This window comes from Acanthaster planci, linkage group LG19, assembly GCF_054643075.1.
Source record: "Acanthaster planci isolate LZ-2023a linkage group LG19, COTS_SCS, whole genome shotgun sequence".
NCBI lineage: Eukaryota > Metazoa > Echinodermata > Asteroidea > Valvatida > Acanthasteridae > Acanthaster > Acanthaster planci.
Genome location: NC_141795.1, coordinates 7,463,456 through 7,486,098, shown reverse-complemented (window position 1 = coordinate 7,486,098; position 22,643 = coordinate 7,463,456). Strand labels below are relative to the sequence as shown.

Here is a 22,643-nt window from a genome sequence, read left to right as displayed (position 1 = left end):
TAGAGTGTTATTAAATGTTTCACCCTGGAAATATTGGTTCGTTGCAACATGTAAATACCTTAATAAGGAATCTGTATTGGCAGAGATCTTGTTGGTACTTGTGTATAACTGATTCAGTGTTGTTGCTTTGATGGCACTTTCAGCTACTCGGGCTATTTGCACCAATAATACGTTTATTCATAACCTTTATTAATCAGCATCACATTGTACAGTTTGGAAGAAGGCCCAGTCTTAGAAGCGGGAAGAAACCGGAGTACCAGGAGAAAACCTGCGAGATCAAGTATGCTTGCCCCCCCATTACAGTGAAGTTCTGTGTTTGTATCTTAACAACGTCGCTGTAATGTTTTGTGTGTTCTATCATGATTTGCCTTTTCAAGTTGGTTGTAAGGCCTGGCCTGTCTAGATCTTCAAGGACGGCCGGCCTTACCGGTGTTTCATAGCCAACAGTAACATTTCCGACCTCTTTTTTGTCTCAGTTATCAGGGAAAAAATGTTTTTAAGACTCGAGCAACAGATATGCGACTCAACATAGGCCCTAAGGTTGTGGTTTCGGTACGGCTCATGCGACCACTGACGGGTCCAAGTCAAGGACACCGATTTGCTGCGCTTAATATTTAAGCTCGTTCTTGGAACTTCAAGACTTGGCAGATTTTCACGAATTCAGGATAGGCGTTTCTAACAGTTCTTTAACACTTGCCCTTTTTGGCCGACAAATCCGGTCCGTCGCAGCTGTAAAGGCAGACACGTGGTAGAGACGCATGATTATGGAGACACTTGATAGTATGAGCAGGCCTTCAAAACTTTAGCCTTTACCTCGGTTGATTTATGAGCTCAGTCCAGACCTGGTAGAATCATTCCGGTAATTTATCCAAGAAGATGACTGGAGGAATCGAGGGGTAAAAAAAGTGGGCCCATGCAGGGGCAGTAAAGATGATAATCGACTTCAAGCAATACGGCCAAGGACGCTCGCTGGCGGGAAATTAAACTCCCCAACATTGAAAGGACAAAATACTTTGGAAAGGCCGTTGACTCTCCAGTTTTAATTTACACACGCTAACAGGCATCGTTTCTCAGTCCTGATAGAAGACATCTTGGTCACTTAAATCTGAGACACGTGACTGTAGTCAATGCGTTTTAGTCAGTGCAATTTGGTCACTGCATTATGTGAACATTTTCAGGTGGCCCGAGGTATCCTTGCTCCTTCACCAGTTCGCTTTGTAGAAGTTCGCCCCTCATAGACTGCAAAATAAGATGTTCGGTTGGGACAAAGTGGAAGAACTTGGGTCCATGAATACACGGGATTTAGGAGTTCGCTCATAACGACGACTCGGGTTCAACTTGGAGGAAAAGACTTGGCCACTTGCCAAGGTTAACTCCGCATCCTGGTTGTTACTCGGCGACTTCGAAGTCCATAGCCGGTCGTGGAGTGGGCCTTGACTTGTGATGTCACTCACAGCCATGCCTCGAACTTGAAACTTGGAAACGCTGGTGTGTTCTGATGCTTGTAATCTTTTTAAGCCATCCACGGACCTAATTAGTAGGCCGGAAAAAAGCCAAAACTTTTTACAGATATGCACACGAGGCATAACTGAATTGTTTTACCCTCATCAGTTTTATTGGTGTGACAATGACTTTAAAAAGACCTTTTTAAATAACCTTTTTCTTTTTTAATGGCTGGATGGAAGAAGTTGAATACGTGTACAGTTGGCACCACGTTTCATTGTCTTGTCCTCAGGAGTTATTGTCACTTAATCTTGGCCAGGAAGTCATCGATTATTTCCCTGTGTCGTTACCCGGCATCTGCTGTCCTAATCAACGACTTGAACGGCAGACCAATGAAAGAGTATTACGACCCTTAATTACATTAGGGCAATTGCTGTGTTGTCTGGGCGCGGTGTCCCACAGACAAGTCCTGTCCCCGGCTCGGGGTCGGGCCCAAACTAGGGTCCTGTAGCAGTGGTATTGCGGAGTACATGCATTTATATATTTATTGGAACTTGGTTGTATGGCGTTTATCATGGTCATTTGGGGGTGAGTTCGGCGCTGTGGTCATAGTTCATGTACTTCACGTTGCTTTCATCATTGCTTTAATCTTTGCTCTGATCTGATCCTACCTTGTCGAGTGCAACTTAACCATTTCAATGTCTTCTGTCTCGGAAGGTCATTAATGCCCATGTAATGATCCGAGATAAATTTGCGAACGTGTAACATGAAGTCGCACTAAAACGAACTGACATTTAAAAGAAAATTGAATTAGCGTCTGTCGTATGGTACGAATGCACTAAAATTAGAAGAAGTAATTGTGCCTCATTCGTGTAACCTTACCTACAAACAGTGGTGGAAGTCGGATGGGAATTGTGCGGGGGGATGACTTGCTCGGCCATGGAAATTTGAAAAGCGGGGAGGGGGTGCGGACGCCATTATGACACTATATAGAGGGCGATATTCATGATATAGATGTACATGTACATCGGTAATATGTATTACATTCCCGTAGCATCTAATATCAGAGTGGCATTTTATTGCTCGTTTGACTGTTCTCCCTTTGAGTGCTATTGAATGGTTGTTAGGAAGTTCAAAAATACTTCATAATCCACATTCATGTTTTCAACAAGAAAAAAGGGTGCGGGGGATGAGTCAATAGCCAATCGCCCGGTCAAAATGTGGGGGGGGGGGATATTCCACCCCCAGGATTTACGTCCATGCCAGCAAATGTGAGATAATTCACCGTTTTGACTTTGTCTAGTGTTATTGCAGTACCCTACGTACAATTTAAGTTTAAAGCCCCAGCAACCGAAATTCTAGTTATCTGGTACCAAGATTAACTTTTAAGTAGAAAACAAGTCTTCAAGTTTGGTTTGAGTAAAGTGCACGTGTTCAGATCCATCAATTTTGCAATTCGCTTCAAAAAGAAAAGAAAACCCCTTTTTATTAGCAGGAATCGCATGGTCTGTACCACTCCTACAGGACTAGTGTACTAAATTTGGAGCACTGACGATTTCTATCCCCTAAGGAGTTTTCTGATTCAGGGGCCTAAATCCTCCTGTTTGTTAGAGCGGGAAAAAAGTTCATCAACGGGAAGATCAGAAAAGTGCACTTGACTTGGCAACCAGCTTTGAAAAAAGTACAAGCATCGCTTGTAACCAGTGACTGCATCGTTCTTAAAGACGCGAAAGGGTAAGATTGTTGACAGATGTTTGTGCAATAATCCCTCTGTTACTTAAGAATTGAATGTAATACCATCCTTTTAAAACTATGTACGGTATTTTATCTTTCAGTGGTCAAGAAATACGGTAGCGGTGTCCCGATAGTTATATGCCTGCAACAAAGTTTGCTCTTTCTTCTCAAGTTTGGAGATGTTGGGTATCACGAAGTATACAAAATGATGATGGAACGGGAGAACCGAACCAATGTCGACAACAAAACCTCACAGACGATGACGCGATTAAAAGGCGGGAAAATGTTTGGCCTGCGGGCCATATAGCTCACTCTTTCTGCCTTGTGGTTGGCAAAGACTTTTCTGTCAACCGGGTGGCAACTGCAGCGCGCTCGAAACACACCAAGAGGCCAGCATACCAAGAGTTCCCCAAACCGAGAATCTTCATACAAATTGCAACGCGTCGGGTCATAACACAGTTGCTTGACCCAATCATACCCCAATTCCGTATGCCTCCTTTGCCCCTTTTTCGCCTGCAATATTGAAGCGTGCCATGCACTTAGTTGAACTTTCCTCTGCGTGAGGGAGCGGTTGCACTTTCTAAATCTGCGAGGAAGACAAAAATGCTTTCCCTTAAAACAAATAGTAGCGTGTAGAGTTTTGAATGTAGTTATTTTCTAAAATACCTTTTACTTAAAGTTATTGTCATCTGTGGTACAATTCGTGTTTACGGTCAATAGAAAGTTACCTTATTTTAATGAGTGATGTGTTGAAAAGCAGACTGGTAATCATCTGGGCAAATCCTCTGGTTGAAGACACTAAGGAATACTTTCTTCATGTAGTGGACAGCAGTTTAATTCTAGTAGGAACATGAACCCGTGCGTGGGCCAGCTTTAAATTCTGTCGTTCTGTAAAGAAGATTTTCTCGCCTGTTGTTGCGACAGAATGTCAGGCTTTCCTCATTTCCACATCCAAGCCAGATGCTAGAAGTCTCTTCCGGTGATAATCTATCCCCCTTCGAAAAGCGTCAGCCCATTTCCCGCGCTTTGCGTGTTGAATTAAACAACTAACGAGTCGCGCCTGGTTACGGGTGCTGAATGTTGTGACTGCACGGAATCGAAGACGCGCTGTCGGATCACACACCCCAAAGACTGAATAACAAGCGTCGTCTAGTGCTTGATTATCTTCAGAAGATGCATGCACTTCTGATATTAGGAAGCTACAAATTTTGCTCTACGATAGACCGACATCAAGGGGTCCAAATATTTTTTTTTTTGTGTGTTGAAATTTATTTGTTACCAACAAAATGTCGCTTCGTTTCGGTAGATGATATTTCGACGAGATATGCTCGTATCACAGATTCCTTTGCGAGCCACTGGTGCTAAACAAGAGTGTTGTAATGCTTTCTGGAACAAGAAAGGAGAAAACTAAAGCCTGGATAACAAACCAGCCAATAAATACAATAACAGGCCAAGTATGGGACCAGTGCACTTGCCCAAGGAATGCCTCTATATCAGATTTGTCAGTTTAAGGACGAGTGGCGCCTACGAAGTCGCTGTTAGTTGCATTGTACGGGAAAGGCACGCTATCCGTGTACCTCGGTGCGCTGCTCAAGCCTTTACGGCTGCCGCCTTTGGAAGCCTTTAATTACTGTGATATCTTCGTCGCTCTGCCGTCTTGGGAATGGGGAACCCAAAAGTGCCTGGTCGAAGTGGCCATGGTGATGAGACCGCGCGCGCCAATTAGCGGCAAATGCCCTCGAACTCTCCTGCTCGTCCAAGGTAACTCGGTTACAAGTGGCCGGACGAGCCTCACGGGGGCCTTATAATGTCGTTTGGAAGTGGAGATACCAGTTTATTGTGTTCCCAGTATGAATTGATTCTTTTTGAAGAAACTGTAAGTTTGCCATTATTTATAATTCGTGGTGTTCTCTTGAGGGTTGTTCTTTGTTATGTCCACTTGCCCATTTTGTTAATACATGTAGGGCCTACATGTTATCTTTTTTTTTATTCCGCCTGGGTTCAAACATAACCGATCAAAACCGCTTTACCTACATGAAAAGTGTTCTTTATCTTGATACGGAATTGAAAAAGATGGCAACGAAAAAGGCAAAAGTAGGCGGGTCAGAATAAAATCGTAATAAATGAATACGGTCGTTTCACAATAGAGCGCCTCTAAGAGTTTGCAACGCTTTGACCAATCACAGAGCGCAAAATCTGTCGACCCTTTCCGAACGCACATTGGGTCGACAGATTTCGTGCGCTGTGATTGGTCAACTCTATGCAAACTCTTGGAGGTACACTATTGTGAATCGCCCGTATTGTTGTCCTGGACGATTTCCGTTAATCCTTTGTGAGAATAATGTCCGCGGTACATAGGTGGGAGGGATGTTGACGCTTTTGCGGTGCCACGTGACGTCAGAAATGGAGGGGAAGGTCGCTACTGAGCTTAAGGTGGGCCCAGTTTAATCGAGGGTCGGGACCCTGGTGGGCGGAGCTAGGGCCTCAAGTGGAGGAGGGAGCACGTGGTTCCCTCATGTTTCCGGAAGAGTGTCGGCCTGAGGAATGTGACCGCCGAAGTACATGGAATGTTTGTGGATTCAACACATGATCCAGGCTTCACCCGGGCATTGTTTCCCCCGAAAAAAAAAGACCGGTGTAAATCCGGCGGGGCACATTTTTTCTATTGTGCGACAAGCCATATAGGCTGACCGTTTCATTGTCCGGGGAACTCCGGAATATCGATAAACGGAACGCCGAACATTGGCCCAAGAAATGCCCTCCCCTAGACATGCCATTATTCGGCGGATTTCTGTTGTGGTATTGTCAGAGACTATACCCCTCTGCCAAAGTTATTCGTGATGGAGCCATTAGTGAGCCATTGGTCCGTGGCCTTTCTGCATCTTCTATAGGTGTCTAATCGATTTATTCCACCTTGACGTATCAGTCGGGATGGCATTCCACCGGCCTCTGAAGATTACTTCATACCCAAAAAAGAAATTAAAATATGCATGATCCAATCATGTTTTTAAAGAGATATTTTTATGTATACCAAAAACGGAATGTGACGAAATTATTATCAAAATAATGCAGACATTCGATTGAAAACCTGTTAATGATTCTGTACAATATTATTTTAGAATGTGTCGCTCAGTAACGAATACAGTATTGTACATTGATTATTCTTTATTTCCACCCCAAATAGTTATTTTGTACAGACAGATCAAGCTCATGTTTCAATTAGTTCGATCGTTAAGCGGGTCCGAAGCAAGTGCAGTTGGTACAAGTTGTGCACAGAAAATAAAGGAACTGCGTAAATTATAGACAAGACATAATGTTGGCAACATGCTCAGCAGGTGGCAATGTTTTGTCTGTGCAGTCACAACATTCACGTCATGTTTTGGCGGTAAAGTTTGCTGGAAACAGCTCATGTTGTTTCTGTGAAGTATAAACCGTAATTTTCATCGTGTTGGACTTTTTGTTACGTCACTTTTTTCTTCTTGTTTTCAAAAACGGGGACGCAGACTCTGATGGCGAATGTTGATATTTAACGTGTCCGGAATCGCTACTGAATGGGGTTTTGTGATGAAACATCGGTAAGAATGGGCCGTCTCTTCGTAACGCCATGGCGTTAGTGATGGTCTTCCCTTCTTGTGATTTCTGCAACGCACAAATATCAAACATTTCAAGTGGAATTCGTTATTTGCTATTATGCAGAATAAAAACAAGACAGGCCTGTAAAGTAAACATGGCACTGGCAGTGGAAAATTCACATTGTTCTTATTTTCTGTCTGACAGATGTAATAGATGTCCTTATAGCTTGTCGATATCAACAGGAGATGGATATCAGATATTATGTTGCACACCAAAATGGTATTCTGTGTTCGTCTGTTGACGTTGTGTGTAATTGTGCCTTTTCGTTGTCGTGCATTATCGTCCATATTGGGTTTACTGCTTCATTTCATATCAATATTTGGATAACATTAGACAAACTTTTAGCGACAGCTTCGACAGGTTGATGATCGCCAAGAAGACATTGTGGCGTAGTTATTGTAGCTGTCTGTACACGTCCTTTGGTATGACATTTGGTATGGATTTTAAAGAGCACCTCTAAGGGAAACTCTTGTGTGTGCCAAACAATGGCTGCATGCATTATTTGGTATGCACAGGGTTTATGCACAGCGAACACAGGACGAAGGTCCATCCCGTTTTCTCTATTTTCTCAGAATGACGCAATCAACATTCAGAATTCGCATCTTGGCATGAACAGAGAAGAGCCCTTTCTGTAATGTTTCCATTGCAAATGTGTATCAAAAGATCCAATGGAGTCTGCTGGTTTTTACCGTGTTTCCGATAAACTTGTAAGCCTTTGTTTCAAAGGGTAGCTCCAATCAATTTGTTTTAGTACATACCTTCAAAATGCACCTCATTTTCAATTTTGGATTCACAAATTCAAAAGGTATTCACTGCCTGAATGATGTCATCCCAGTTAGACAGCGTCAGTGTTACATTGGTTTGTACACAAAAAAGGTCCTGCATTTTTGGTAGATTTTGCTGGACTAAATTTTATCTTTGCCGATTCATCGTTTGTCATGTGCATAGCAATAGGCAGGCATCAGTCCCTTTTTCGAAGGTTTTTTCAGTAATTTAATTCTGGGTTCACAATTTGAACAGAAAACCTATGCATGGAACTATGTCCTCCTGGGATGACTTCATAGCAAGAGTGCCCTCGGTTATCCAGGAAGGCAGTTTAATACATTTAAACAAATAGGAACGGTGAAAGAGTTTTCATACATTGAAGAAGAAGACAAAGTTGCAGGAAAATGTTGTCTAAGAAAAAAATCGTTACAGCTACACTTTAAACCCAGAGAGATCTTTGTAATTACAATGTAAAGACTTCAGTGTTGCGCCACTTGTGCGGCCATTTTAACTCTGCCCAAAGCCACTTCTATAGCCCTATAGGGATTACCAGCGAATTAGCGCTAATCGGCAACTAATCTACATTTACGTGTAAAAGTCTGTTTACCCACTGCGGTACAATATTTCCCCACCGTTAGCCAAACCATGACAAACACGGTAACAATTCGTGGGGCTGCCAGATCGATAAGTCATTACAAACCGGGGGGCGACACTCCCCCTCAAAACACGGGGCTGGAGAGGTTGTTTGTTCCGCTGGGCCAAAGTGCGCCATTGTGCCGCGCATTCAAATCCCGCACCGACCATGTACCGCTTTGTGTGGAAACGGAGGATGCTATCGATCGGGAACAAGCCCCACGACATGTCCGAATGCCCCCACCTCTCCACATTTTTTTATATATACAGGTATCAACAATCGGATCTTATGCCGGGCAAATTGGACAGCTCACCCCTCCCCCCCGCCCCACTCACACCCCGAAGGAACGAAGGGTGTGCGGTCGGTCGTGTAATCCGCGGCTTGAGGCCCACTTTTCAACGGCTCACTTTTGTGCAGCCCAACCTCGACTTTCTCTTGTTGACACTAATTTAAGGCCGCGCCATTGCTGGCTTTGAAAAGCTTAGTCGCGCGGCCGCATCGGTGCATGCCACCTATGAAGACTTACCGCGCATTAGTACTACTTTCTACGCCACACAAACTACACCAGTTTCCACTCAACAGAAAGAACCGGCCTCTCGATGGTTTCTTTTGAGTGAGGCTTATAGCTCAAAGATTTTGGCCCCGCTATCCTGATGAATAACTTCCCGTAATGAGGCCTGACGACATGATGGTGGGTTTCATTGAGATAAGCGCGGGATCCCACCACATTAGTCGCACTGGGCACGTTGGAAACCATGTCTTAATTGTAACCAATTTATTCGCCAATGTCACAACTACGAGTTAGGATTATGCCACAGGGATGTACATAAGGTTTTTGAATTACCACTGGATTTACACGTTTCAATCATTGTTGATGTGCAGGATCAGCAGATATGTTCCGTAGATTCCAAATTCACTTTACTTCGATTAATGATTTCTGTAATATCCTTCCCGCACCAATCCGAAATTCCTTCCTCAATTGGTCTTCTTGGTATATCAATTCTTGTGATTTTCATTGCCAAGAACGTTGATTTAGTGTTACACTTATCATAATGCAATGGAATCGTTAGTGAGAGAAATGTCTTTTGAAATACAGCACTGGTGGAAGTTGAAACTGCTAAAATTCCAGTTGGTGTCCACGATTTCTCATCAGAACGGTTGATTGATCCCCGTCTTGAGAGTCCGAAAGAGGATTTTTCTTTTTTTCGAGTTTAGAAAGAGCTTCCGTAAAATTCTTACTTCAGCCTATACGTGATCTTCGTATCTATGGTAACATGAAAAGAACAATGTATTGGGGTGACTAACTATAATATGACACAGAAAAAAAATTGAGTTGGTTCGATGATGATGGACATGATTGGGTGTTGATGGAGGTACGTCTGCGAAGGTCGCATGTTAATTTGTAAATTACTCACTTTGGATGGGTCGAGGGTGACTTCCATCACAAACTAAGCAATTTCTTACTTTCCATATCGGGCAAAATGCGAGTGACACTCTGTGAATTTCGATGGCTTCTCTATCCAGTTTATCATGGAGCCGCAATAAACTTTTCGTAGCAATGATTGCAATTCGATTACAGACTCCAAACACGGTGTGCTACGAAAATTGAATCACCCAACAGTCAAGGACAATTGTGTCTTCACCTTTTCGTCGATGTATTGGACTCAAGATAAAAGCAATAGAGGTTGTGCGTGGTGGCCATCTTTACGGCAACTTCTTCTGTCACGGGTTGACAGCACAAAAGGTCTACTCGTGTGTATCCCTGTGGAACAAAGCTCTTGTATGTATTACCGGAAAAAATGGCCGCCATGCACAACCTGTGTCCTTCTCCATGCTCTACCGTACCACCGAGAGCTTCTTGGCCGCAATTTATCTGTATACTTGGCCAGTCATCCAAGCACACATTCGCATCTAGTCTTGTCACACGCCTTCAGGCCATGTTTTGTGACATCACTGAAAGGACAACGGAAATGACGCACGGTGCACGTGCACCTTACGGATCCCGTCGGTCATTGGTATTGTGGGTTTTGTTTCTCCGCTCGATTTCTCCCTGTTCTGCCTTGGTTCGAATCCCACCTGGTAAGGACACACCAAGGCCCTGTTTTATTGCGTTGTCTCTCTATGCGGATTGGTTTGTTCAGAAGGTGCCCCACTGTGTTATCCAAGGCGTTTACTAGGGGTAACCATCTTGCCAAGTTTCTTCAGGGACACTATACAAAGAAGTTAATAACTGACGTTTGATCAATTTGAACAGCATTAGATCCCATCATCTGGTTATATATACATATGCAGCAAGGTATGAGACGGAGAGAACCCCCCTGCTTTGTGTTGGTCGTTGTCTCGCAGGAGTCGGGGGAATTCCTTTCAGACATCTTGGGGGGGTGTTAAGTAACAATAGTCTGGAATGTGTATAGGGATTGGACATGTTGGGGGGGTACCCCTCGGTCTCATTTCTTGCATGTACATGGTAAACGAAACACAGTTCTTTTAAAATAAAAATTGCTGTTTTGCACAGCCTTTGTCTCGTTGCTTTGATTTTGATTGAGATCTTTACACGCAAGAGTAAGGATAACCTTTGCGTCTGTTTAAGCATTTAATTTTTTCGTTCTGTTAAAAATTAAAGACAACCGTCCTAGTTTGTGCTTGATAAGATAATGGAGGAAACTCCATGATGAATTGAGAACTTAATAATAATTGGCCTTGACCAAGCTGTACAAATTGGAACTGACACAAAAGTAACATAGTTTGCGCTTGAAGTTAGAGGTCCTTGTACTTTTCTTTCTGATTCGCTGCCTATCATCCTAGCGGAATGAAGTATCGGCAGATGGGAAGAGGCACTTTTTGTGTTCGGTTGGCCCCGTTGGGGTCTCCCTCATGCTTGCAAGCAGGATGTGCGTGTTGAACGGCGTTTAGACTAAGGACAGGGCATGAGTCAGCCAGGACCTCTTGGCTGGCGGTTCCAACCGAATGTCCTCCGGGGCATGGAGGGTTCCGGCCCCCACGAGTGACCAGGATGGCTGGGCTAGTGTAAAGACAATCGGCAGTAGGACACTTTTTGTACTTCTGAAAAGGATCCATAAGGGAATGGAGCTGGTAGAAAGAAGTAGGATGTGTGTTTATGTAGTGGCGAGGAATTAGTCTAAATCGAGTTACCGACTTCGGTTGCCGTGCACACGCACATCGGTCGCAACAGGGTATCCACCTCGGAGCGCTGAAAAACGGCACTGTTCAGTAACACCGTGTGGTAGATTCTTTCGTCAAATACTACTGGTTTTTAAGTAAGCACCAAAGTCAAGAAAACGTGTACTTTTAAATAGTTCATCTTTAATCCTGGCACTGTCCTTGGCTCTCATTCCTTGGAATTTTTGAGGCCTGGATTTCAAGTCAACTCCTCCATCTTATTCCGGTTGTTGTTGATTCTTTCAAAATTAGAATTTTCCTCTACTTTTCTACACATAATGTTATCAATCTTGATATGCCATTTTCCCCTCGAAGGAGACCACATTTTAAAGACACTCGAAGTGAAATTTGCTCTACTGCAATATAGAATTTGTGAAGGAAAATTGCAAAAAAAAAGCAAGAGCGCATAGCATCGACATAATTCCCCCGTGAACATTCTGCGGGAACAATCTCTCCGACACAGCACTGATGTGCAAGTCAACGAGAGCGTGTCTCCATCACGGCTCTAATGAACTCATCAGCATCGAGAACATGATAATGCCCCTTGGCGTCCTACGTGCTTCCTTTTTCCCGCCAAAAAGGAGACAGAACGAAGACAGACCAGAAAAAAATCTGGGCTAATGAAGCTGTCGTCTGCTCCAAGAATTCCCCCCTCTCTCTCTCTCTTTCTGTCTCTCTCGACGGAGGGGCCATTTATTGAACCGTTCACTTGATTGGACCTGACTTGTTTTTCGTGTCTCGCGGGAAGTTGACTGACCCGGGTGCATCTGCCTTGGTTCGAACTGAACGATGTGCATTTCTCTTTCTGTGTGAGGGGTGATTTATCCTGTTGTTTTCCTTTTCTGTATAGGGGCTGTAGTTCAGTGACCTTTTGTTCTAAGCTGGCGAGTGTCCTTTCCATCCTGTTTTGGGGAAGGCTTCCTCTGCTCGTGAAGTTGATCATGGGCCATTAATTTGCTTGTAATTAATTTACTGGATAGCAGGTTACAGTTCTTCTAGAGGGCATGTTGTGTCCTTAAGCAGCCCTCCTTGCCACAAGTGCTCCATATCTGTAGATTGTAACAGCTTTATTGGCTTGATGAGCAGGGGTAAAAGCGAAATGTGATCTCATCATCATTTACTGCATACTGCTTGAATTGAAAGTCATTTGCAAATTTCAAACTCCGCGTTTTCTTTTCAAGGTGCCCTCTTTAAACAATAAAGTCCGCTCCATTTGCGGTTAATTTAGACGAACAAGAAGTTGATTACGGTTAAATGTAATTCTTAATTGTCATTCACGTGTGTGCAGATAACAACAGATAGCTACTTCTAAGTGGTATGGCGTGCTGCCTTTTGAAGAAGATTTGGAATTGTGGTTCAACATTGCGGTTGCCGTGTTTACCCCCTTTTTAACGGCTTAGTCGGCTGAACAGCACTTAATTACAAAATACATGTCCTTGCATTATTGGGATCTGTTCACAGGCTTGTCCCTCGAATTTGTTTTGCATTCCTCCTAACGGTGTCACCGCGTTGTGCCTGCCTACGGTGGAGGCCTCGGTCGATATAGCTTATCCATGTTCCTGCACCCAGTGTGGAGTAATTAGTTAATGCCACTGAAGGGGACCTACTCATCCGGCTTACGAGATCAGGTTAACTACCCTCTCCCCACCCGCCTCTGTCTTGGAACCAACCGGGTGCCCCTCAGTCGGCACAACGAAATGCTGTGTCTGAGTCTAGCTTCCGATCACCTTTGCTTTTGCCCGGACGGAGAGGCAGTTAAAGGTCCTGACGAGGAACAGCCGGCTCTCCTGTACCCCTCAGTGTCGCTACTTGTACGTTGATCGCGCGGATGCAGTCACCTCGCGAGTACCCCTGTCAACTGTCCCTGCGCAGACCTGCCCCTAAAGGACACGACCCCTCCGCGGCAGGCCGAAGAGTGTGCACCTCGTTCTTCTCGCTCGACTCGCTGGATTTTTCGCTGGACCGAACTGCACCGATGAGAGGCATTACAGTGATTAAGTCGGCTTTTAGTCACGCTCCTGAAGTGGAAGCCCGCGTCGTAATTTCACCGACTTTGAGCGTGGAGCCACTGGATTCAATTTGGGCCTATGGATCTCTGTGACTTCTCAACGACCAACCGGAGCCATGTCAGATTTTCAGGAAAGATGGTTGCTCTGTAAGTTCTCCTAATTAACTTACCATAGTCTACACGCTCACTATATGTGAAACCACAACCAATATTCTTTTTCTAAGTTCAAAATGACTTCCCTAAACAGAGCCTCAAACTAATTTTGGTCAGTGATAATCGCCTTTGGGAAATCATTGGAAGGTATTCAAAATGTTTGAAATGCTTCGATGATTGGTCAGTGGGTGGTGGACGCAGACTGCCGAGCATTTAACTGCCCCAATTTTTACCCATAAGGATGAAAATATGATGATTTGTTTGTTTCACTAATCTTCTAGTTTTGCATTATCAGACTGGTCACCGTCTGGCTTGTCCGAATAATACTGCATACTCGGTAATTATGTGACTTAGATGCCAGTCTTTCCTCCCAAGTATCATGCAAAGCTTTGTTCAGAAGCAAACGTTAATACACATACCGTTTTTTTAAAAATCATTTTTTCAGGGTAGTGCCGGGCATGCAGTCTAGTTTTCATTTCAAGCCGTTAAGCGTTTCAAGCAATTTGGTGTAGGTGTGGTCACTAGTGAGCGACTGAGGTCGCTAGTAAGCGACTGTCCGTGCAGGTTGTATTGGTTTCTATACTGTGTGCTCCGCTTTTATTAGAGAAATGGCCGACTTCGTTTGATTGTAGCAAGACAGTTTAGGCTCATCTCTGCGAATAATGGTCCCAGAAGTATTTAATTCAGATGGAACGTGAAAAAGAGGAAATGACGTCAACCTCGTTCTCGGCTATGAAGTTTTTTCCACGCTCCAAAACTCGCGTACAGTGTACGAACGTGTTTGAGTATGAAGCCAAGTGTTAAGGATTAAGGGACTTGCGGCCACGGTTAATGTCAACACATCACCAGATTTGACATAGACTGGTTTCCTTGTCTGCGGCATATCACAAAATGACATGATCAACACGTCCACGCAGCAGTTGTTCGCAATGAGAAATTGCGACTGCTGTGACATACGTATAAGACTGCATCGGTTGTTGCCCACGGAGTTGCAAAATGGCGCAAAGGTTTCACACTGTAGACGAGTCCCGGTTGGTTGACGTTTTCGAGATGCGTGAACTTGGGACAAGTCTAACGTCAGTGGGGAGAAAAAGTACAGGGTGACCCCGTCAAGAGCCCTTGAACGTTGAGTCTCGGATCTAGTGCTGAGGATGAATGCTTCCCGCACCTGCGAGGGAAGTCCTGGGTCCGATGGCACACTTCCATGTTCTCCATCGGTTTTTTTCTCTTTCCCTCCCCCCTGCGTAGTTCTTTCCTCTCTGTCTCTCGATTGGGTCACCTCGGGTTCAGGCTCAGTGTGGACATGAGTGATTGATTCGTAGACAAAAAGTGTGCGAAGCTATAGGCCTTCAGGCTTCATTATATAGTTTAGGGCGCTGCTGTTACGCTTGTGAAGCTTGCATCACTGTCATATTATAGTCTTGATGTGGCTTCGGCTTGCTCGTAGTATGGTGTTCCCGGCTTAAACTACTGAAAAAATCATGCTCGTCAACATTTTACATCTAATTTTTAGCGAGTTAAGGCGCTCCATACTTGTGTTCTTGCTGCTGTATTTTTGAAAATCTTGAAGAGGGTAAGGGGCATAAATTGTTCAGAAACCTGGGAAATGAATGGGTTAAAATCGTGTAATGAATGCAGTGTGGGCGTGCATGCTGAAACTAGTCTGGTATATTGTTCAATCAGTACTGTGTTCATACTGAACAGTTTAGGAAGAGCGTCGGTATGTTTCAACTTACCAATAAAAAACTATGACGAAATGAAAAGGACGCCGGTAAAGCTTTGATGTGGCGGTATATGAGCGTTGTGTCTCAAAGATTCTGACTCACAAGGCCCGCTAACGACCTGACGACCCCTTTCTATTGTGCGGTGACCCCCTTTGGCAGAACTTCGGACCAGTCAGGTCATAAGTTCCCCCGTTCGTCGATGGCGTGCAAGAAAAAAAAACCGCCAGTGAGTCTCTTCACTGCAAAAAATGTCTTTTAAATAGAAATGGCATATTTCTGTGCCAATTATTGCTATAAAAACACGTCGATTGAAACTTCAAATCATACAGGGGCTGTGCATTCCGGATAAAACCGTGTGAAGGCTTCACTGAAGCAGCTGTTGAAATTGCTACCGTACCACTGCAGAATATCGGGCACTTATTGTACCAAACGTCTAGCCGCCAAATTGCGCATGGGTCGTCACGTCCAAAGTGGTCTTTTCCTTGTGTGATGCATGATGACACACCGCCTGTCCGATGAGTGACGGGCCAAGCCGACGGTCCCACCGCGCGCAGCCTCTCGTACTCCCCCCCCCCGGTAAATCCCACACACGCTCGCTTAGGGGACAGGGAGAACGTGACGAACACAGCACAGGAGGGCCTTTAATATTCGCCACCCCCTCCTGCGCGAAATGAGCCGAGCAATTTCACACAGTTTTGGATGCCAGAGGCAAAGACACGATGCCCCACCCGGAGTACAGTGACATGGGCCATGCGGGGGTACATCACTCAAAAAAGACACGCCGGCCGATTGCAAATTAAAGGTCCGAGCAAACAAGGATCAACACTTATGCATTGCCAGAAAGATGCTGTTCTCATTCTGGGAATGAATTTGAAGTAGCCGCGCTGGACGAAAATGTTAGGTAACATAAAGCTTTGAATTTGGCGAGAGCTGTTGAAGTCAGCTCGAGTTGAAAGTTACAGTTACACCCGACAATCCGTGACTGCACAATGAAGTTTGGACGTGGCGTTTCACAGGAATGTGAAATGCACGTTGATGAATTGGGAGTGGAAGCTTGATCACTTTTGTGCCCTGGCGTGCTCCTGGGAACTTTCAGACTTGTTCTTTCTAGCCCGCGTTGTGGCTCATCACACCCTGCACGCCAAGTGCAAGCGCCGAAATGATTTGTTAATCCCACCCAAATCCTGCTGGGCCATCGGGACCACGGAACGAGCCTCTCGCTACACACCGTGATTCATTCAGTCACTTTGAGGCAGGCTTCTTAAATGAGCTCGAGGGTAAAAGACAAACTTGGCACTGGGGGCCGAGTCTCTTTCCTGCATCCTGACAATAAAAAATCGAGGCTTTCTGTACACTCTGGGCTTGTTGACATGAAAATCGACACACGAATGTGTGACTGAATTTGGAGAATCCAGGCTATAGAGGTTTCAGTCACATGACTTTTGACGGTCACTTCAGCATTCAATTTACACAGATGTGCGCAGACGCGCGCGCCTTCGAAGTTTCGAAACATTCTGGCGTACATGAAACTGCCAATAGAAATACCCAGATTCAAAAATGCACACGCCTCAACAGACGCTTCCTGAAATGCCTTTGCCCGTCATATAACGTCACGTAAAAACCTTTATAGAGTACCGAAGTGTGACGTCACTGTGAACCAGAAAGTGCAGTGCAAACGAATGGAGTACGCGCGCGTTGGTTCACGCGCTGGTTCTCGCGCTAATGCCTTTTACACACTAATTGTGCGTGTCACTTCGGTACTCGAACTTATAACACCTCACCCACAGATTCTGTATCTTGATTGGCCGAAAGTGTATCATGTGACGCTTGCTAATTTTACTACACGTGCCACTACTACGTCGCACAGCGAATGGGGCTCGAGGTGTACCAATAGAGGGCGCTATTTTCTTAGCAACGGAGACTCCTTTGGTAGGAACTGAACCTCGCTGGTTCACGAACGACTAGGATATGCATGCGTCACGGCCGCATCGCTACCAATAAATGAACACTCCCAATCAACATGGCTCTTTCCGACCAATGACGGAGTGCTTCCGCTCGAGGCGGATAGGCTAGGTTTCAGTCACAGATATAGTTTCTGATTTTGTCCTCCACATCTTTGAACCCCAAATTTCCTCGAGAAATAAATTACACTGAAATCTGTCCATATAGAAAAACTAGATTGTTTTTACTCTGCTGTACGATGTGTTATAATATGCCGTATGATTACGACGAAACATGGCCTTCAAGCCTCGTGTGCTGGGGGCGCGCACTCAGTGGAACCGTGCGAAGGTTAGGGGCCCTTTTCTATTCTGAAGCATAAGTTGTGCATGTACGCGACCGTCTTCCAGTTAGCAAAAGTTGACGTCTCATACGTAGAGTGCGTATAACCTCTGTCCATCCAAAAAGTGCAAAGAACTGCAAAAAACAGAACGCATCTGTTTCGTTTAGAGATAAAGTGTCTTAATTACATGAATCACCGTGGGATGATGCACTGCTGAATCTAGATAACGCAACAAGTGTACGGCACACCGCGTGCCCGTTCATAGGAACCTTTCTGTGGGACAAGGGGGGTACGTCAGCGAGGGTACGGAAATGGGGATCGGAAATTGTTCTTTGAGACTGCATCCTAACCAGAAATTCCGGCTTAGTGGGGGCCGAAGGCAAGGGGGTGATGTCCAGGGCTCAAGCCATTAAGTTTTAGTCCAGCTCTTTGCTTATCATTCACTGTTTATCAACGTCAGTATCTCAAAACTCGAGTTTATTTCGCTACGCCATAAAATGGAACCCTGTACCATTAATGTTTGTGTCATTTGCTTAAGTCCTGTATATTTTCTTACGATAGTGTCGGAACTTAAGATTGAGTATGATTAAGAATCTTGCGACTCTTTTCTGTAAACTTCAAGGGATTAAAGAGATTTGAAGACTCTGTTTTAATATTTTCCATAATGAGCATAAGTTTTCAGATGCGTTCGTCTTTGAACTGATAAAAATTACCAATATGAAAACCTTGTGTTTAGGTGTTTATATGAACAGGGACACGCCGATAAAGCTCTGCCAAGTCAGTATGTTGGAATACACTTCTTCTGTTGCAGTGTTAAATTTACACCACTTTCATTTAACACATCTCGCCCTATGAAACACCGTACAGTGAAATGCAGTGCTCTTGCAGCGTAGTTATTAATGGACCCCAATGCAGTTCGGAAGGACAGAGGGTTTCCCTGTAGTGGATTTCACAGCTTCTTCTGTTTAAGCCATTTGTGTAAAGATCTGGGTTCGCTGAACTTGACTTCGCTGCAGTGCACCAGCGATATTAAATGTGCGAGCGGCCCGGTGTCGCAAAACGCACGTGGAAAGTCTCCAAACTCTCTCAGGCGTTGACGTCTGTACTGTACACATAGCCTTGAACACATGCCTTGCTCTTTCCGCATCCGTGGCTACTTCAAACACTATGGAACTGCACCGTCACTCGCCACCTGCTCGAAATAGCATAATCATTGTAACTGCTTTCCAACCGTAATTTGGTGAACTCGAAGCAGGATGATATAAGACCCGTCATCGTGGCGCGCCTGTTCGCTACGCCAATAATCTATTTATTTTAAGAAATTCTGTCAGCGTCAGGGTCAGACATTATGGTTCATTGGTAAAAACAAGTACGTGTACATAATTTGCTATACCTGTTTTACAAGCCCTTTTGGTTTTGGTCAGGGCACACGCACGGGGACTGTCAGTATCTATTGGATTGTATAAGGCGATGAAGAAGTAAACTCCATCAGTTTTCACTGACTAGTAGCTTGTTAAATAAGCATAAGCAAGCAAATCCACAGCATGTTTTTGAACAAAAAATGTTTGATAGGGTAGTGTTTCAATCGTTACTTACATATGAAGCTTAAGTCAAACCACATAATACGAAAACGGACTCTTTACTTGTACTTTATAACATACCTCTTTAACTGCTTTCAGCAGGAGCACCCCCCTCATCGGTTGAAAAGAGTCATGTTGGTGGGGAATGTTCAGTTTGCATTTCATAGTCGTTTGAGAACCAGCGAATTACATGTCCCCCCAAAGGAGCCTCCGCTGCTAGGAAAACTGCGCCTTCTCTTGGTCCCGCCCGGGGCGAATAACGAGTTCATCATTGCGATATACCAACGTCTGTGAAGCACGAACAACACGTGATGGGATTACATGTACATAGACATGTAAAATGTTCACAATTCGCTGCTGGGTTGAATCATGCTTGAACTAAAGCAGAGATTTGTCAGTTTGAGTTTGAAAACAAGGTTTCCCAAAAATCTGCGATTGTACGGCGAAATGATTCACGTAAATCACCATTTTGTTAATTTGATGTTCGAAAATGTGCTTTCAGAAGTAACTATTGAGGGCGGCCTTGCGAGAATGCTGGTCTTTCTCACCCTTATCCTTTGCAAAACGCATTGCAAGCTAACCTGTAATAAATCATCCAACCCTCAAATCGCTTTTCTTTTTTGCACCTGGCCATGCTGTGATTCCACCTAGAATCGATTATTTACCTAATTGCTTTTTTCCTTTCTGGTAAACATTCACGATAACATTGGCAATTTCTGAAAGCAACGCCGCTTGCACTTTCTTGCCCCAGTCAAACTCACTCGATGGAAGGAGTAACTATTTTCCTGTTTTTCGCCAGATTTGAGGGCAAAGTCGGAAAGGCAGAATTAACCTTGAAGCCACTGCACACCGCCAACCTGATTTTGCAGAAGAAATTGTATCCCCGAGAAAAACCCTCAAAGTTCACGTGCACTAAATGTCTTTTCAGATTGAATCAAAAGAGATGTCTGAGCACCGTGGCTCGGATACGAACACTTATATAACAACCGAAAGCCCACGGTTAGTTGAAAACTCAAGCCTTCAAGGTGATTCTTACAGATAAACATGCCCCCATTAATCTTAAACGAGTTGAGGAAAATGAAGTCGAAGCTGTTCACGTTTCTTCGCTGATCAACCCGCGATTGCACTTTCTACCGCGGAGCCGGTTTCCCGTAAGCTCAGTCTCGAATTCCTGACCTACGCTGCCAGTCTGAAAATCCTGGCCAGGAAAAGCCAGCTTTTTTATCAGACCCACAGTTACTTTAACAAATTGACGATATTATTGTTGCTCAACACGGTCCCCCTCTTTGGCCCACCGGAGTTGCTCATAACTACTTCAACTCCGATAAATTCCTCTCAAACTTTGGCCATAATACTCAATGGATGAGGTCTTGAAGTATTTTCACACCCATTTTTCGTTCGACAGTATACAACATATTTTACAGTATAAACTGTCTCAAATTTGTCTGCCTTGATATTTCACGATAACTGACCTTAAAACGAAAGCTGAATCATCCATGGAGCTCAAATTCTACTAAAATTATTTCAAAAGTCGACTATTTGAAAGACCTGTTTGTTTCGTAAAAGGCAGACAGAGACTTGTGGATTTGTTTACCGAAATTCTTTTGGCCTCAAGCATTCCTTAAAAGGTTCGGCATCAATAATGTGTGGACATAAAGCGAGACAAAAAGTCAAATATGACGCAAATGAAGAGCCTAATATCCGTCTTTTTGTCACACGGCGATCGCGATGGTATTAATCTCAGATGCAGACGAACGTCTCTGACCTGTGCTCACCCCGCCGCGAGGTCCGCTATTCGGACCGTTGCCATGGCATTCCGAGGTGTCATTCTTGGCACCTGCGCGACGCTCGTAGAGAGGTGACTCGCCCGAAGTCGGTGGGCACTGTGTGGCGAGCGAACGAAGCTGTCTTTACAGCTTCCGGCGGCGGGATATATGGCTGGGGCCGCCCCGGCTGACAGCCAAACAAAGTGAAGCAAGTCACCCTCCCCAACCAGGTTGAATTTTTCTCTAAACTTGTTCCGGATTTGCCTGGTTTTTTTACCTATCAAAATTAGGCCGAAAAATAAAAGCAGTTATCTGGAAAATGATACAGTACATTTCATAGATACTTGAACAATGCACATTTTAAATTTCATGTAAGCACCCCACAAAATGTTTTTTCTTTGGTCAATCTGAAGGATGAATATCTAGCCTACATTGGGGAGAGGATTATTACCAATCATCATTTTATTACTACTTAGACTGGCTTTGGTGTGGAAGGGGCGCATTTTTTTATTTTTATTTTTTTGTTGCTTTGGCATCATGAAGCACCAGAATGGCTATTATACACCGTTGAGGGCGCACTTTCTTTTCCAATGTCAAAGCTATTGTTGCAGATGATTACTCTTTCAAGCCTATACTACAGCTCACCCCTTTTTTAAGTTGCCCGGATAATTCAAAACACACACTGCTGATGAGACTACCATGCGCGATATGTCATTTGTTATGGCAACCAGCCGTGGTTATATACGCTACACGAGGACAGAGCCAACCTGTGCAACAGCCCGCCATGTTGAACCCATACTTGCTGCACCCGGTGTAAGTGCAGGCTTCAATTTGACAATAAAATAATCCCACCAGTCGGTATAGGGACCACCCATGTTTTGCCCAAGTATTGATATCCCGCATGTCGCAACCAAAGCACCGTGGCCAGGTGCTTGCTTCAATGTCTTCCGAAGGTAATTGCACAGTCATTGTCACTATACGATTGGGAACAAGTAGAAATAACGACAAAATGCCTCAGGGAACGGGCAGTTGGACTTATCTTGTCTTCGTCGACCTTCCCTGCTCGCTTGTCACATTGATCCATTCTTCCCTAGCGACAAAACCCATCCTTCTCTCTAATGAGAATGCCACAAGGCGCATCTTTCTTTGCCCGTGAGCTCTCAAAAGTTCTTGATCGATCTACCAACTGTTTCCTGCAGGCCTACGGGATTTATTTCGTCTCGCCTGCTTCCATGAATTTCTACATGTACAGCTCTAGGAGGTTGCTGCAACCGGCTAGTTACCTGGTCAAATTACTGCAACTTTGGGCACGTGCAAAGGATTTATCATCCTTTGACTCGAGATTAGTACAGAAACGCAAAGTTCCTAAATGAAGAACATGGCAATACGGTCTCAAATCGTTTAGCGGTAACACTCTCTTTTCAGTTCTGTTCTTGACTTTTTTTTCATCGTGAATTACATCTCAGGGTATTTAGTGTTCCATTATGACCTGAAATTAATCACTGTGATACTTGAAATTGGTTGGCAGTGCTGCTACTCACAAAAATCGGAAACAAAAAAAGGAAATGTGAACTCTACTTGACATCGATTTCGGAAGGGAATGCATAACGATGTTCCTAAACCGCAGAGTTGAATGCTGAATACTATAGTGTCCCATTTGTTTCTGACTTCCCTTGTCGACATCCAGCCCTTTTACAAAATGACGACACTGAGTTCCATCATGACGTCATGCTGTAGCCCAG

General features: G+C 44.3%; 1 protein-coding gene and 1 long non-coding RNA gene across 5 annotated transcripts in view; one reads left to right on the top strand and one right to left on the bottom strand.

Moving 5' to 3' along the window:
• The window catches only part of ndnf (neuron derived neurotrophic factor), a 54,173-nt gene that overhangs the window by 6,000 nt on the left and 25,530 nt on the right, over positions 1 to 22,643 (top strand). Inside the window, exon 1 of one of the 3 annotated variants that reach the window (XM_022231722.2) lies at positions 13,227 to 13,544. The exons of the other annotated variants lie outside the window; for them this stretch is intronic. The gene's annotated coding sequence lies outside the window, so the exon portion shown is untranslated. Of the gene's footprint in view, positions 1 to 13,226; positions 13,545 to 22,643 lie in introns of those variants that run through there. 3 annotated transcript variants of the gene reach the window in all.
• Positions 18,047 to 22,612, bottom strand: LOC147795994 (uncharacterized). 2 transcript variants are annotated; one of them, XR_015423373.1, is made up of 4 exons: positions 22,443 to 22,612; positions 20,901 to 21,178; positions 19,217 to 19,423; positions 18,047 to 18,747 (listed from the first exon to the last, which is right to left on the bottom strand). It is a non-coding gene; the product is annotated as an uncharacterized LOC147795994 (long non-coding RNA). The 2 variants fall into 2 exon arrangements; XR_015423372.1 differs by having other exon boundaries at positions 20,901 to 22,609.